The sequence below is a fragment of the Cebus imitator genome, unplaced genomic scaffold (genome assembly GCF_001604975.1).
Source record: "Cebus imitator isolate Cc_AM_T3 unplaced genomic scaffold, Cebus_imitator-1.0 Scaffold277, whole genome shotgun sequence".
Lineage (NCBI taxonomy): Eukaryota > Metazoa > Chordata > Mammalia > Primates > Cebidae > Cebus > Cebus imitator.
The window spans coordinates 268,535-284,428 of NW_016107592.1; the positions used below are offsets into that span (position 1 = coordinate 268,535).

At 39.9% G+C, this 15,894-nt stretch overlaps 1 protein-coding gene across 3 annotated transcripts in view; it reads right to left on the minus strand.

Annotated features, from left to right (window-relative positions):
* The window catches only part of PPP2R3A (protein phosphatase 2 regulatory subunit B''alpha), a 180,597-nt gene that overhangs the window by 134,104 nt on the left and 30,599 nt on the right, over positions 1 to 15,894 (minus strand). For 2 of the 3 annotated variants that reach the window (XM_017501022.2, XM_017501019.2), the window contains one exon: positions 6,929 to 7,112. The exons of the other annotated variant lie outside the window; for it this stretch is intronic. The gene's annotated coding sequence lies outside the window, so the exon portion shown is untranslated. The remainder of the gene's footprint in view (positions 1 to 6,928; positions 7,113 to 15,894) is intronic. 3 annotated transcript variants of the gene reach the window in all.

The following is a 15,894-nucleotide window of genomic DNA, read 5'->3' on the forward strand; positions in this document are numbered from 1 at the left end:
ATGGAAGTACATTGTTTTAATCATCATTTCCTTGATTGGTGGTAAGCCTGAATATCTTCTCACTCACCTATTAGACATTTTGTCATTGTTCACTTGTGAAGCCCTTCTTCACATCCTTTGTCTGTTTTGAGAGGGAGCATCTAAACCAGACTGAGGAGTCAAGAAAAGCTTCCCAAAAATATAGCAATGTAGGTACATAATTTTGAAGGGTCAATGAGAGCTACTTAGACAAAAAGGAAGGGAAGAATACTCCAGGTAGAGGGAAACATGTGAAGGCAGAGAGACAGAACACAGCACCGTGAGTCCCGAAGTACAAGCAGTTCCAACTAGTTTCACTGGGGGGAGCATAGAGACAAGCAAGAGGGCAGAAAAAGAGAGCAGCAGGCACTAAACCACAGTTGGCCTTGTATTCTTAAACTAAGGAGTCTGAACTTTGTTCTGAAAGCTATGAGAAAAACAAAGACTTTTAGGTTAGAGTAACATGATGAGATTTGTTATAGAAAGATCACTGTAGCACTTGAGAGAAGGATAGATAGAGAGGAACCAGATTAAAGACTTAGAAATCAATTAGGAGGTTATTATAAAAATCCATGGAGGAAGTGATCAGAATCTAAACCAAGTAGGTGACAGTAATAACAGAGGAGGGCACCGATTAGATTAGCCCAAGAATCCACAGAACAGCAGGAGGGGAAAGTGACAGGGAGGAATCTTGGGTTTCTGGCTTAAGTACTGGGAGACTTGTCTTGCTACTCCAAAGACACGCTTTTTGTTTTTGTTTTGTGGAGAAGTTAGAAGGAGCCTAAGAAAGAGAAAAAGATAAGAAAACCAGGAGAAAGCAGTTTTATGGAGACTGAAAAAGGGACTTTCCAAATGGAGGTCTCTAGCATTGGATGTTACTAAGAGGTCAAGGAAAAACAAAAACTGGATTTGCCAAAATGAAGGTTGCTGGTACCCTTATCAAGTGCAATTTCAGGGACTTGGTGTCAAAAGAAGTGGTGTAGGTAGACCAAATTTTCCATTAGTTTTTTTGCTAAGAAAAGGGGGGCTATAAAATGTCAGCTAGAAGAGAATGGAGACACGAATTTTTTCTTAAAGGATAGAAGATATTTGAGCTTGTCTACATGTTAAAGGGAAAGATCCAGCGGAAGCTTTGAGGACACAGGAACTAGTAGCCAAAGCCCTGGTGAGGGGATTAGTCTCAGAGGAAGGTGGATACCTTTCCCAGTGAGGCAGGAGGAAAGAATATAAGGAATTTTTTTCCAAGACAGCTTCAATTTTTCTCAGTGAAACTGAAAGCAAATTATTTATTAAAGTTTAGGGGACAGGAGAGGTATTAAGGAATTTGGGAAGATAGTGAAAATCTGAAATAGATGAAAATAAGGAGGTATCTGATTAGGAACAGGCAAAAGTAAGGACAGATCCTGAAACATTCAGCAGGATTGATGTAGAAGTAGAGATAGTACAAATGACTGGATTGATCCAGGGCTTCTCATGAAGGCCGGAATACAAAAATAGCAGCAGCAAGAGATTCAAGTAGGTATAAGTACTCACAGGAGAAGTATGAGGTAATATGTTTATTGACTGAATAATGTTGACCAGGAAGGAGCAAAGGAGAGAAAAAGTCCCTTAGTTTACTAAAAATCTCCCACTAGGATGACATCTGTTTGTGCAATACACTTTGACTCTAATTGTTAGATTAACCAACATATATTTCTCTGCATATTAGTGGAGACTTCATTAAATCATTTGAGATGTAGACAGTCTATTTTTTCATCACACTTCTTTTAAAAGTTGATAAAGATAAAAGTGCCTCTGCTAACTTTAAGCAGAATAAATGTGAAGACAAGAAAACTCGAAGTGGAAAAGAAAGCCTTAAAAATTTTCACACAAAAAAGCAGTATTTTAGAAGAAAAGTTTTGTTATAAACACATTTTTAAAAAGCAGCAGTCTTTAAGTAATAGGTACAAAAAGAAAGTTTTTGGTGCCAGAATCACATTAATTATTGAGCTACAGTATTTTTCAATTCTAAAATACAATTTTGGGGACATTTTAGCATCATTGAAATGGAATACATCTTAGTTGGTAGCATCTTAAAATCCCTATTGGCCAGGCAGAGCTGTGACACGGTTGTCATTTATTGAACACACTCTAGTAAGATCAAGAAAATGCCATAAAAAAATGCAGAATGTCTTGGCAGAAAATTCCCAAAGATCATAGCAGAAGACTCTTTTAAGAAAGGCTTCGGCTGGGTGCAGTGGCTCACACCTGTAATCCCAGCACTTAGGGAGGCTAAGGCAGGTGGATCATGCCGTCAGGAGATTGAGACCATCCTGGCCAACATGGTGAAACCCCATCTCTACCAAAAATATAAAAATTAGCTGGGCATGGTGGCATGTGCCTGTAATCCCAGTTACCAGGGAGGCTGAGGCAGTAAAATCGCTTGAACCAGGCAGAGGTTGCAGTGAGCCAAGATTGTGCCACTGCACTCCAGCCTGTCGACAGAGCAAGACTCTGTCTCCAAAAAAACAAAAAAAAAAAAAAAAAAAAGAAAAAGAAAAAGAAATGCTTCACCACTAAATACTCTGGATGGCTGAGAAAGAAAGCATGAACATAGGTGGCTCTAAATTAAAAAGTGATTTTAAAGAGTTTGAATCTGAATGGAAGAAATTCTAGAAATATTTTAACCAATTATTTCCACTGTATTTTATTTATGTATGCACAAGAGTGATACATAATTAAAAATATCTGTCAGGCTGGGTGCAGTGTCTCATGCCTATAATCCTAGCACTTTGGGAGGCCAAGGTGGGCGGATTACCTGAGGCTAGGAGTTCACAACCAGCCTGGCCAACATGGTGAGACCCCATCTCTACTAAAAATACAAAAATTAGCTGGGCATGGTGGTGCATGCCTGTAATTCCAGCTACTCGGGAGACTGAGGCAGGAGAATGGCTGGAACCCAGGAACCGAAGGCTGCAGTGAGCTGAGATTGCACCATTGCACTCCAGGCTGGGTGACAGAGTGGGACTCCGTTTCAAAAAAAAAAAAAAAAAAATCTGTCAACATAAGTCCATAGAACTCTTTCAATAATTCTATCATAGTCAATAGCGTTTTTTCTTTCTTAATGGCACATGAAATAATGAGTGTTTTATAATCTTGATATAAAATAGAAAAAATTTCAATCTAAGGCTGGGCGTGGTGGCTCATGCCTGTAATCCTAGCGCTTTGGGAGGCCGAGGTGGGTGGATCACCTGAGGTCAGGAGTTCAAGACCAGCCTGGCCATCATGGTGAAACTCCATCTTTAAAAAAAGAAAAGAAAAAATTTCAATCTAAACATCTGTTATAGTCTGCCTTATGCCCCTAGTAAAACAGACTACTTGGGAAATCATAATTGTTCTGAATGTGTATATTTACGCCACCTCAGGTCTGTGGCATGCTGCCAGCCCCACCCCCCAGGCCTTTGCTTTACTGGTCGTTTCATTTACGCAAAAGGCCAGAATCTGTTTTCCTAATTTCGGGCTAAGTGGTTCATATGCATCTTTAGAGTTCATTCAGCAAATATTTATCAAGCACTTACTATTACCATCGCTTTAAGCAGATTACGATTACTCTAACAAGTACTTTCCAGAGACTCTGGAAAATTCCACAATAAACTGCTATGTGACAATTCCTAATGAAGTAGATCTGCTATGAAAAAAAAATTTAGAAGCAGCAGATAAGAAAAGTTAGGATGGAGAAGCACTGGATTTTGAAAGATAAGAGCCTTATCAGGTAAAACTGGGTTGGACTGGGCCTTGTAAACAAAAAGGAATTCTATGAAGGAAGAAGAGATAGGAAAAGGCTTGTGTGTTTGCAGAAGTATTAAGCAGTGTGGTATTGGTAAGGTTGAAAATGTACAGTATGGGTTTCACAGTTTTAAGGTCTCCTCCAAACAAGAAGAACGAGAAACAGGAATGCAAACTCCATCTTCAAAAACCTAGGAGACACCTGTAATCCTGGATCACTATATATGAAGACAGAAAGGAGAAGTAGGAATGGTAAGTGACTTAGTTTACTGATGGCAAGCAAACCAATTCACCCTGCACAACCCAAAGAAAGGCAAGGTTTGTTGGTAGCAGGTACCACAGAAAATGGAGTAGGGTAGAGAACTGAACATAGGGGGACTATTTGAAAGCCATCTGTAAAAGAATAGTTAGGTCTCCCTACCCCCACTCCACAAACTCAGAAAATCATCCTTCTTTCACCCTGCTGAAAATAGAAAGTTTATGTGCTGAGAGGAAAAAGCTGAGCCAGAAAAACACCATCAGGGGCATCAGACAAAGACAGCGGTAAAGGATTGAAAATAAAAGAGGACCAGAAACCACGTCACCAAAAACCAGGCTTACAAATTCCAGCTCCTAGGCCCCACTGTGGATTAAATAATCTTTTTCTGGAGGAACAGAAATATCATCTAGCTACATGATCACCTTACAGTGAAGCCCACTAATTGACAAATGCTGCCCACGAACACAGAGCTTCCCCTCAGCTTTTTAGAGCTTCACTTTTATTCTGAAATCAACTTTACTGATAATTTACATACAATAAAAACATATTAAGTATGCAGTCCAATGAGATTTGACAAGAGCCATGTAACCACTGCCTTAAAAAAGAACATTTTTAAGACCACAAAATTATCTCTAGGCCCTTTCCCAATTTCCCTCACCCACAATATCCAATAACCACGGATCTGATTTCTATTACTATAGATAAGTTTTGCCAGTTCTAGATCTTCATATTAACATAGTTATATATGTACTTTTTTCTCTCTGGTTTCTCTCATTTAGCACTTAGTTTTGAGATTTATCCATTTTACTATCTGTTATCAGTTGTACATTCCTTTTTACTGCTGAGTAGTATTCTACTGCATGAATATACCAGAATGTGTTTTATCTATTCAAAAAATGGATAAAACACATTCTGGTATATTCATATAGCTCATGGACATTTGAGCTGTTTCTAGTTTGGGTTATTATGAATTAAAGCTACTATGAACAATCAAGTAAAAATCTTTTTGTGGATTTGTGTTCATTTCTTTTGGGTTATCAACAACAGAATTACTTCATCATGATAAATGTACATTTAACTTTGTAAGAACCTGCAAAACTGTTTTCCAATGTGGTTCTACCATTGTATACCCTTAGCAGAGGCACCTGAGAGCTCTAGTGGCTCTGCATCCTTTCAGATACTTGTCAATTTTAGCCATCTTAATGAGTGTGAAGTGGTAACCCACTTCGGCTTTAATTTGCATTTCCCTGCTGACTAATGATGTTGACTATTTTTTCATATGCTTATTAAAAATTCATAGATATCTTCTTTTGTAAAGTGTCTATTCAGAATCTTTTATTACTGAATTCTAAGGGTTCATTTTATATGTACATTTTAAACACAGGTCCTTGGCTGGACGCAGTGGCTCAGGCCTGTAATCCCAGTACTTTGGGAGGCTGAGGTGGGTGGATGATGAAGCCAGGTGTTAGAGCCCAGCCTGGCCAATGTAGTGAAACCCTGTCTCTAAAAAACAAAACAAAACAAAACAAACAAAAAAACCCCACAGACATTATTTCCTAGTCTGTGGCTTCTCTTTCCATTTTCTCAGCAGTGGCTTTTGAAGAGTAGGAGGTTTTAATCCTGTGAATTAATTTTCATCAATCCAATTAATGATTATTTTCTTTTAGAGTTAAAACATTTGTATATACTACCTTAAGATCTTTGCTTATCCTAAGGTCATAAGGATTTTCAATGGTTTTATAGTTGAAAATAATGAAACACTTTCCTCTCTTGACTCCTGGGACATATTTGTCTGGTTCTCCATCTGCCCTTTGAAAATTCACTGTCTGTCTCCTTTCTTGCATGTCTCTTCTTGTACCCTATGTGCCAGCCTTCCTCAGAGTTTTGTCCTTTGCCCCCTTTCACATCCTACATATGCTCAATCTTGTCCACTCTTGTGGCTTTAAAACCTTTATCTGGTGCTTCCTCTCAAATATTTAATTCCTGTCTCTTCACTGCCAAGTATATCCAACTACATGGGGGATATTTTCTCCTGAATGTCTACTGAATCCCATGACTGAAGCTGAATTCATCTCCCTGCAAACATCAGAGATACACTTTTCTGGGTGTCTCTCCCCAATTTCATGGAGAAATTTGGGAAGTTAATATAATCTTAAACATTAATGTAATGATGGAAATTGTAGAATGGTGTTACACATACTTTGTTGCTATTTATTTGTTCCACTTCAGGAAACATCTGGAGCAGAGTATGAGGTAAAGAAATTCCACTGCTTATCTCAGCTAATGAAAGGGTTCAAGAAGAAATGATCAATGTCAATCATAGACAAAAGACAGAGTTGACTGAATGTCCATGTCACTTAAGTGGATCACTTGAAGACTGAGAGCAGAAAAAACTAGAAAATTGTCTCAAAAACTTTTTTATTTAACAGAGTACACAAAGTGTCATGATTCAGAGCTAATGAGTCATTTAGAAATAATAAAACTATTACTTTGCCTGGAAAACATAGGCAATGTTGGGTCGATGACTCAGTGTGGAAACTGCTTCCAACAGAACAGTTTAAAGGAATACCAAAAGTGTACTGTAAGGCCTATTTGTGGAACAAAAAAGGAGACCTGGAATATTTTATTTGTTGTGTCCACTTCAAAAAGAGTTGAGAAATTTAAAATAAAAGAAATAAAAATAAAATTAATATAGTTGAGAAAATAAAACATCTCTTACAGAAAAGATTTTCTGATGCTCAAAGAAATGGTACACATGGGTATCAAAGAACAATTAATGCTTTAGGTTTAGGGCTAATGTCTGAATGAGGCTAAAGGTAATATAAAAACATTCAGCAGTAGACCTGATTTGAGCATATGGGAATTAGGAAGTACTTAAAAACTTACTTTTATTTTTACCACAGTAGAGAAACAGAAAATGTGGCTGAGGGGAAAAATCACCAGATGAGCAGTCAGGAGCTCCTGATCTCAGCTTCTGCATTGACCAGCTCGGTAACTTGGTCAAGTCACTTCTCTCACTGGGATTTCATCTTTTCGTCAGGAAAAACAGGATGAAAGATGGCTCTGGGGCCTAGAGAAAAGCAAAATTTGTTTTTTCTTGGTTTGAATTAGGAAAGGGCTACATTTACCAGAAAATGATTTTGTATTATTTGATATTGGAAGTATAAAAAACTGGCTATTAATTTTTAATGCATGTAATTTGCAAAGTTACTGATTTCTCTGAGAACTATTCCAAAAGGAATACCTGAGGTTAAATTTTTACCATTTTCTAATATAAAAAAAATTCTTTATTATGTATTCCAAAATATCACCAATAGTTTTTGTTTCTGTCTAGCTGTATTTTAAGTTACTTTAGTTCACACAATTTCCTTTTCCAAGTATTTTTCTTATTTTGGAGGCAAACATATAAAAATCAGGTAACATTCTATAGGCAAAATGCATTTAGGCAACTTAGAAGAACACATGTATTTTACAACACAGTTTAATAGACATTGAGTCCCACCACAGACCAGGTACCTTTCAACATAAAGAACTATGAACTCTATGGTTCTGCCTTGAGCAGCTCACAGTCTGAGTAGGCATGAAAGTGGATACATAACCTTTAGGCAAAAGAAGGGCACACCAGAGAGGTTATCTGCCAAACCCAGTCCTGGAATAAAGAAGTAGTAGTTGGCTGAAGAAAGGGAAACATCCTGTGAGAAGAGGGAGCAAAGTAGAAAGCAGCATGGGATGTGTGAGAGCTAGCAGGAATCTGGTATTATGTGAGTGTCAAGTTTGAAGACAGGCTTCCAGGAGCCAAAGCTGAAGGAGTGGGGCAAAGACAACACAGCATCAGAAAGCCCCTGGGAGGTTACACATTGGAGTTGGGGGAGGAGACAAGGTCAAATGTGCACTGTGGGATATATTACTCTTGTAGCATTGTGGAGGACAGACTTGAGAACACAAGATGAAGCTGGGTAGGCCAGGTAGAAGGCCTCTGCAGAGTTTAGAAGAGAATCAGTAAGCCTACAAATGAAGGGAGCTCAGGGTCTTAAGTGACTAATCACGATCACAAAACTAGAGCAGGATCTGTACACAAGACTTTTATCTTTAAATCCCATCCTTTTCTAAATTCCTGTACAAGTACAAATTCTGATCAAAGTTAACAAGAAATCGAAATTTATTAACTAAAGTATGAATATATTTTTAAAAGGACTGTATTAGTTTATATTAAGTACTCCAAATTTTCAGAGCATTATAGAAAACAAACAAGGCTTGTTTATAGGAATTCATGAGCTAAAATAATAGGTCAATTCATTTAAGAGACATTTATTGATCTCCTCCTGGGTCCTGATGAAGATCACATTCTAGGACAATTCCTTTTAGAACATTTTTACATCCTCCTTCCCTTCCCTGACAAGATAGTTTTGATACAAGTGAGCAGAGAGGGTCTTCAGAGTCTCGATTCTAGAGGCTGACCAAGAACTTATTGTAAAAGAAATAGAATCATGAGATCAGGGAAAAGCTGCTTGTGTGGGATGGTAAGAGAAGAATCCCAAAGAATGGTATGGATGGCAGGAAGCTAGAGTAGAGCCTGGACTTGCCTACTCTATTCAATGCAGTTTGGAATTGACAAACCAAAATTATTGTTTTTTCTTTTTTTAAACAAGTTTTAGCCTTTATAAAAGTAATGACCATAGAAATAAGACAAACTGCAGACAAAAGTGAGAGTGATACCAGAGAAATTACAAAGAGGAAAGCAAAGATCACAGCTAGAGGTAGTATCAATGTGAACATTTTTGTAAATATCCTTTTGGGCTTTAAAAATACATATACATATAAACAGTCATGGAGATTTTTGTGCATATAATTTTTAAACAAAAGTGAGGTTAAATTATAGTTTATTGCCTGTTTTTTCTTACACTTAATATAGAGAAACTCCTTTCCCTGAAAATAAAAATCCATAGTATACAATTTATAGACATTGTATGGGCACAGTAAATTTACTCATTTAACTCTCTAGTAAGGCACATTAGGCTGTATGGTAAGTAAGGTACAGAAAGGAAGCAAGCAATGAGCAAATGAGAAAACTGACTTCAGCTGTGGCAGCATTTTGATTATTTTAAAGGTACAAAGAAGGTAAGACATATGGAAGTTCAGGAGGTTTTTGTGTTCCAGACATAGATGAATAATGTCTGAATCTGGAATTCTTTGTGGATGAAGAAGAATTTCCAAGAGGGAAACAAAAAAGGACTGCAACCCAACACATACTATAAATGAAGTAATTTCAAATCTTCACATCTGCAGAACAGATAGATAGAATGTCAAGAAGGCACTGAGACAACTAAAAACAGCAGTTGGACTGCCAGGGAAAAACCAAGTCCTGTTCTAATGAACATCCACAACCACAGCTTTCCAAGGAAGTGGCAGAACTCCCAAAGTATACTTTAATAGAAGGTGTTCTTTCTCATGAGATTCCAGGTGGCTTTAAGACTTCATGTATCCTCTGGGTCTCCACTTTCCCAAGTGTTTGGGTGGGCTCTGTGGGTTACAAACGGTGCTTGTCAGAGTTCCCTTGGGAGCTGCATTTCTTACTGCAACAAAAGCAGCTCTGCTTTTATCTGTTTTAGATATTTGATCTCTAAAAAAAAAGTTTTATTTGAAAAAGCAGTTCCACAGGTGAAAAGCGTTCTTAAAATAACAGGGTGAAAAAAATAACATTCCCCCTTCAGTTTGTTAACCATAAAGGGGAAAATGTAAATATATAATGGAAAGATATGAACATTCCCACCTTAACATGTTAGACAAACTGGGCATCACTGTCTAACACGTTAGACAAACCCATCACATATGGTGGGACAATCACACCATATGTGCCTCCCAAAATGATTCAGTGTGAAGACTGCAGCATCATTGACGGTATTTTCTTACCAAAAATATTTAATTAATCAATCATTTACATCTAATGTCCAATTCCAGAAAATACAGGATATAGAGAAATAAGTTAATACCATGAGGAAGCAGAGAAATTCATGATATGGATCATTCTATAAGACAGCTGGCCTGGTGTCTTCAGTGGGTGGGTTAGGGGAAAAGAAAGCAAAAGGGACACCACATATAAAGGCTCTGAGGTGGAAGCACAGCTTCAATGTTTTAGCAAGAAGGAGAATGCTAGTGTGCTAGATTTTGCTCTTACCTAAGTGAGATGGAAAGCTACTGAGGGGTTTTAAGCAGAGAAATGGTATGAACTGATGTTCTTCACAAAATCATTCTGGCTGTGAGGACGAGAGCATACTACAGGGACAAGAGCAGAAGAGGGAGACCAGAAAGGGGGCTATTAGAATAATCCAGGCAAAAGATGATGCTGGCTTGGACTAGGTTACAGTAGTAGGGGCAGGGTGAAAAGTGGTCAGATTCTGGATATATTTTCGAAGTGGCGCCAGTAGGATACATGAGTGGGTTTTATGGAAAAGAGGGAGGTCAATAATAAATTGATTTTTTAAAAATCTAAGAGTTTTTAAAAAACTGTTTTTTTTCCTTGAACAACTGAAGATGAGAACTGACATTAATTGAGACTGGAAAGACTGAAGAAAGAATAGATTTGTTTGTGAGAGAGGAAGTTGTGGTTGCAAGGAGGATCAATAGTTCAGTTTTGGACATGTTAATTTTAAGATGCCTATTAAGATGTTCAGGTACAGGTGTCCAGAAGGCTGCTAGAGAACTGAGCCTGGAGTTTAGGGGACAGATCTGGATTGACACAAATTTGGGAGTCATAGTTTAAAGTAAAACTAGATGAGATCACCAAGGGATGGAATACGGAAAGTAATGAGGAGATATCCAAAGGCTGAGCCATAGGGCACTTCAAACACGCAGAGTGGCACTGTCCAATGGAACTTTCTGTGATGATGAAATATTTATGTCTGCACCATGCAACAGTAGTCACTTCCCACATGTGGCTATTGAGCACCTGAAATACTGCCAATTGAAATAGCTACATGTAGCTAGTGGCTTCTGTACTAGACAGTACAGATCTAAATTATGGGGAATTGAAGAAGAACCAGCAAAAAAGACTGATAAAAAAATGGCCAGAGAGGGAAGAATTACTGTGATACAATTCTCCATAGGTCTCTTACGTTTCTGCAAATATTGTGGGGCATGCTCTTGATAGTCAGTGATGTGACACATGGCAGTTCCAGACTATCTTTTCAAAGGTGTTTTTATACTGAATAGCTTTGGAAGACAGTGTCTCCCTCCAGAGCAACAGGTTACTGTCCAGCATAATAAAGATAGTATTTCCCTCTGGAACAAAGAGCAGGCTTGCTTATTGTCCATTATAAAAGATTTGGGTTCCCTAAGATCAAGTTTCCCTTCTAATAACACAGCCTTACTGTGTGTACAGGTATCATCTGGCCTCTTCATATTGCTCTGGGGGAACTGGAAATCAGGAAACCAGTACAAAAATACTGATACTCTGGTTATGTTACTGCTGTAAGTAATAAACTGTCTTCTGTCTCTGATCCAGAAGTCTCATGTCTTCTACAATTATACATGAAACTGTGGCATACTAACTTGTTAGTATACAAACACAGTAAAATCTTAGATCCTTCATAGTTCTGGACAAGTATCTCAGAAGCCAAGTAAAGGTGCTTCAAGGAGGAGAAAGTGAGAGATCAACTCTGTTCCTGAATGTTAAGTTAGATAGGTGTTGAGAAATGACAGATGTGGACATCACTAATAACCGAAAAGAACAGTTTTCTTGGAATTATGGAGGAAGAAGTCTGACTGGCTTCAGTTCAAAAAAGAATGGGAAGGGAAAAATAAGCAACAGAACATAGGTAATTAAAAAAAATTTTTTTTTTTTGAGATGGAGAGTCTCTGTGGCCCAGGCTGGAGTGCAGTGGTGAGATCTTGGCTCACTGCAATCTCTGCCTCCCAGGTTCCAGCGATTCTCCTGCCTCAGCCTCCCAAGTAGCTGGGATTACAGGCATGTTCCATCAAACCTGGCTAATTTTTGTATTTTTTTTAAGCAGAGATGAAGTTTCACCATATTGGCCAGGCTGGTCTCGAACCCCTGACCTCGTGATCCACCCGACTTGGCCTCCCAAAATGCTGGGATTACAGGCATGAGCCACTGCACCTGGTCGATACTTTTAAAAATAAGTTTTGCCACGATGTTTATGTGAAATAAGGCAAAAGTCAGAGGATAAAGCAGAGTCAAGAGGGATTATTTTTAACACAGAGGAAATAAAAGCATATATTCATGTATAGGAGAATAGTAGAAAGAAAAGCTGATGACACAAGAGAAAGAATTACAAAGAACTCAGGGTAGTTCTTTCACACTAACAGGAAAGAAAGCAGAGTATATGGATGCTACTGTAGGTAGTGGGTATCTGTGGTGATAAAGCTCTTTCCTGACTCAGTTTCTTAGTGAAACAGCAAGCAAGGCCATCAGTTGAGAGTGAAGAGTGGAGAGAAGATATCCAACATGAAGGAGATTGAAGAAACAGTCATCTAAGAGGAGATGAAAGTGAGAAAAAATGGCTGGAGAATTATACTATAATAGTCAGGCATCATTAAGGATCCACTTGAGGTTATGATAATTAATGTAAGGCAAGTTCAGCAGCATGGTTTTACAGGCATGGAATAGGCAAAGAATTGGATTTAACTGGCTCTGTGGGTTAACCAGGCAAGGCTGCTGAAGGGAAAGAGGGTCAAAGGAATTGAGGATGTATACAAGGGAGAGAAGATAGTGACTGATGATGAAATCTAAGCCTCTACCCCTTCTGTCTCCTGAAATCTTAACCCTTCCACTGAGCCTTGTGGGACTCGAGAGCAGTTATAAGCAAAATCCTCATATTCTTGACCTCTGAAGCTTTCTTCAACTTCCTTTACCTTCATATTTAAATAGAAACTGAACTCTTCCCTGAGAATGCTGCTTTCCCTGTATCCCTTTTAGATGATGACTTTTTCTCCTCCATACTCCTCAAACCATGAGACCTGGTAAGTTCTTTTTCCTCACCACTGATTCCAGATCATTCGCCCTTTGCCCTTTCTAAAAATCCTCTGCTCTGAGTTACATAGCATCTCTACTGCCTGCTATCCTTCCTTATTGCAGTCATTTATGGCTCCCCAAGGTCACTCCCTTTCATTCCTTGAATTTAGCTTCTGGCCATCACTCCAACACTATTTCTGTCATAAATCTTATTTTTAGTAACCAAACAAATAATTCATCTGATATTCTGTCCTTTTATTCTCTTGACCTTTTTTTCCACAACAATAATAATGCTGATCTTGTTCTCTACCCTCAGCCACTTTATCCCATGGTCATATCATAAGCCTTTAGAACAACCACACATCTGGAGATGCATCATTTACCAAAAAGTTTGGTACAAACTTTTGGTACAGAAGTTTGTACACCTCCACTGACAGGGTCAAAGGAACGGTTATACCTTAGGTATAAGACTACCCTCTGCAGGAATTCATGCTACCTTCATCAACAGATAAACAGCAAGGAGGAGGGAACTAGGCATGCATCCTCTGATGTTGAGCTTGTGTTCCTTAGGTGGGGAGGAGTGTGTGTGTGTGAGAGAGAAAGAGGGCGAGTGAGGGAGAGAGAGAAACAAAGTGAGAAGGATTGGGGTAGAGACAGAGGTACGTTGCTATGCTGACCCTTCTTGTACTGGGCTCTCAAAGAGAAGATTAATATTATTACATCATAATTTAAAAGTACTTATATATGCCAGGTGTATAAGTCCATTTTCACACTGCTATAAGGAAATACCTGAGACTGGGTAATTTATAAAGGAAAGAGGTTGCTAGGGTTTGGTTTTGTGTCCCCACCCAAATCTCATCTTGTAGCTCCCAAAATTTCCAGGTGTTGTGGGAGGGACCTGATGGAAGGTGATCGAATCATGGCGGCAGGTCTTTCCTGTGCTGTTCTCGTGATAGTGAATGGGCCTCACGAGATCTGATGGTTTTAAAAAACGGGAGTTTCTTTGCACAAACTCTTTTTGCCTGCCACTATCCATGTAAGATGTAACTTGTTCCTCCTTGCCTTCTGTCTTGATTGTGAGGCCTCCCCAGCCATGTGGAACTGTAAGTCCAATTAAACCTCTTTTGTTAATTGCCCAGTCTCAGCTATGTTTTTATCAGCAGTGTGAAAATGGACGAATACAGAAGTTTAAAATTGACTCATAGTTCTGCATGGCTGGGAAAGCCTCAGGAAACTTGCAATCATGGTGGAAAGGGAAACAGCATATCCTACATAGCAGCAGGAGAGAGAGGAAATAAAGCTGGAAGAGCTCCTTATAAAACTATCAGATCTCGTGAGGACACACTATCACAAGAACAGCATGGAGGAAACGGCCCCCATGATCCAATCGCCTCCCAGCAGGTCCCTCCCTCAACATTTGGGGACTACAATTACAGGTGAGATTTGGTTGGGACACAAAGCCAAACAATATTACTAGGACTGTGCTGAGTATTTAAATGCATCATCTAATTTAATTCTTATGTCAACATTGAAGTGTTATCTCTATTTTACAGATGAGGAAACTGAGACTTAACAGAAGTTAAAAAATTTGCTCATTACATACTCGAGACGTACAAGTGTGATTTGAGCCCAGGTTTCTCTAACATCAAAGCTCTTTTGTCTTACACTATGTCTACATTAAGGCTAAAGGAGCTGGGGTAGTCAGTTCCTAAATCCCTGCTAAATTTCCAGATTTCTTAACTTCTAGGGAAGGAACTCTCAAAACAGGAAAGGAAAGAAGGAAAGAGAAGGAAGGCTAAGGGAAGAGTAGTCAGAAAGGGAAGGAGGGAGAGAAAATCTATAGAGAGGCTCCATCCAAGATGGCCGTTTAGGAACAGCTCAGGATTGCAGCTCCCAGTGAAAGCACAGAGGGTGGGTGGACGCCGCATTTTTATTGCCCACAGACTAGGAAATTCCCAGGTGGAGGAACTCCACAGGTAACCAGCGCGGGTGTTTCGGCCAGCGTGGCTGTGCTGGCCGGCGCTGCTGCTTTGCCCCGCGTGGCTGCTTTGTCAGCGCCCTGGAGCAGTGGTTCTCCGTACAAAATACACCGGTCCGGGTGCCCTTTTGGCTGGCAAATGGAGCCACGGGAAGTCGCCCATTCGTCTGTTTAAAAAGGGGACTGAGCAGGGAACCAGGACAGTAGATTCCAGGGCAAAAAAAAAAAAGCGCCACAAACCTCAGTGCCGCTGTTTAAGCCAGCGCAGTGAGTGGCCGCAGGGGAAAACAGACCCCGGCGCCTCTTCAACAGGCGACTGGAACACAAACTTAAAAAAGGCTCTGAGGCAGGGAGCCAGGCGATCAGGCTCGGCTGGTCCCACCCCCACAAAAGAACAACAACCAGAAACTCTGGATTGAGAGTTTCACAGCAAGTGCAGCTGAACCCGGGAAGGTCCAGCTCTGTTGGGGAGAGGTGTCCGCCATTACCGAGGCAGCCTGCCACGACGGAGGTAGTTGGTCAATGCTGAGGCAGCCCGCCGTTGCCAAGGCAACCCACCATTGCTGAGGCAGCCCGCTGTTGCCGAGGCAACCCGCCATTGCTGAGGCAGCCCGCTGTTGCCGAGGCAACCCGCCACAGCAGAGAGACTCCGCCTCAACAGAGGTGGGCCACCATCGCCAAAGCAGTTCTAACTACACCCATATAAACAGGACTGCAAGGAAGTTCACTCGGCAGCTGGGCGGAGCCCACAGCAGCTCAGCAAAGCCTCTACAGGCCGACAGTGACTAGGCTGCCTCCTTGCTGGGCAGGGCAGGTCTGAAGGAAAAAAAAAAAGAAGGCAGCAGCATAATGGAAACTCATAAATAAAGCCCTAAATCCCTGGGACAGAGCACCTGGGAACAA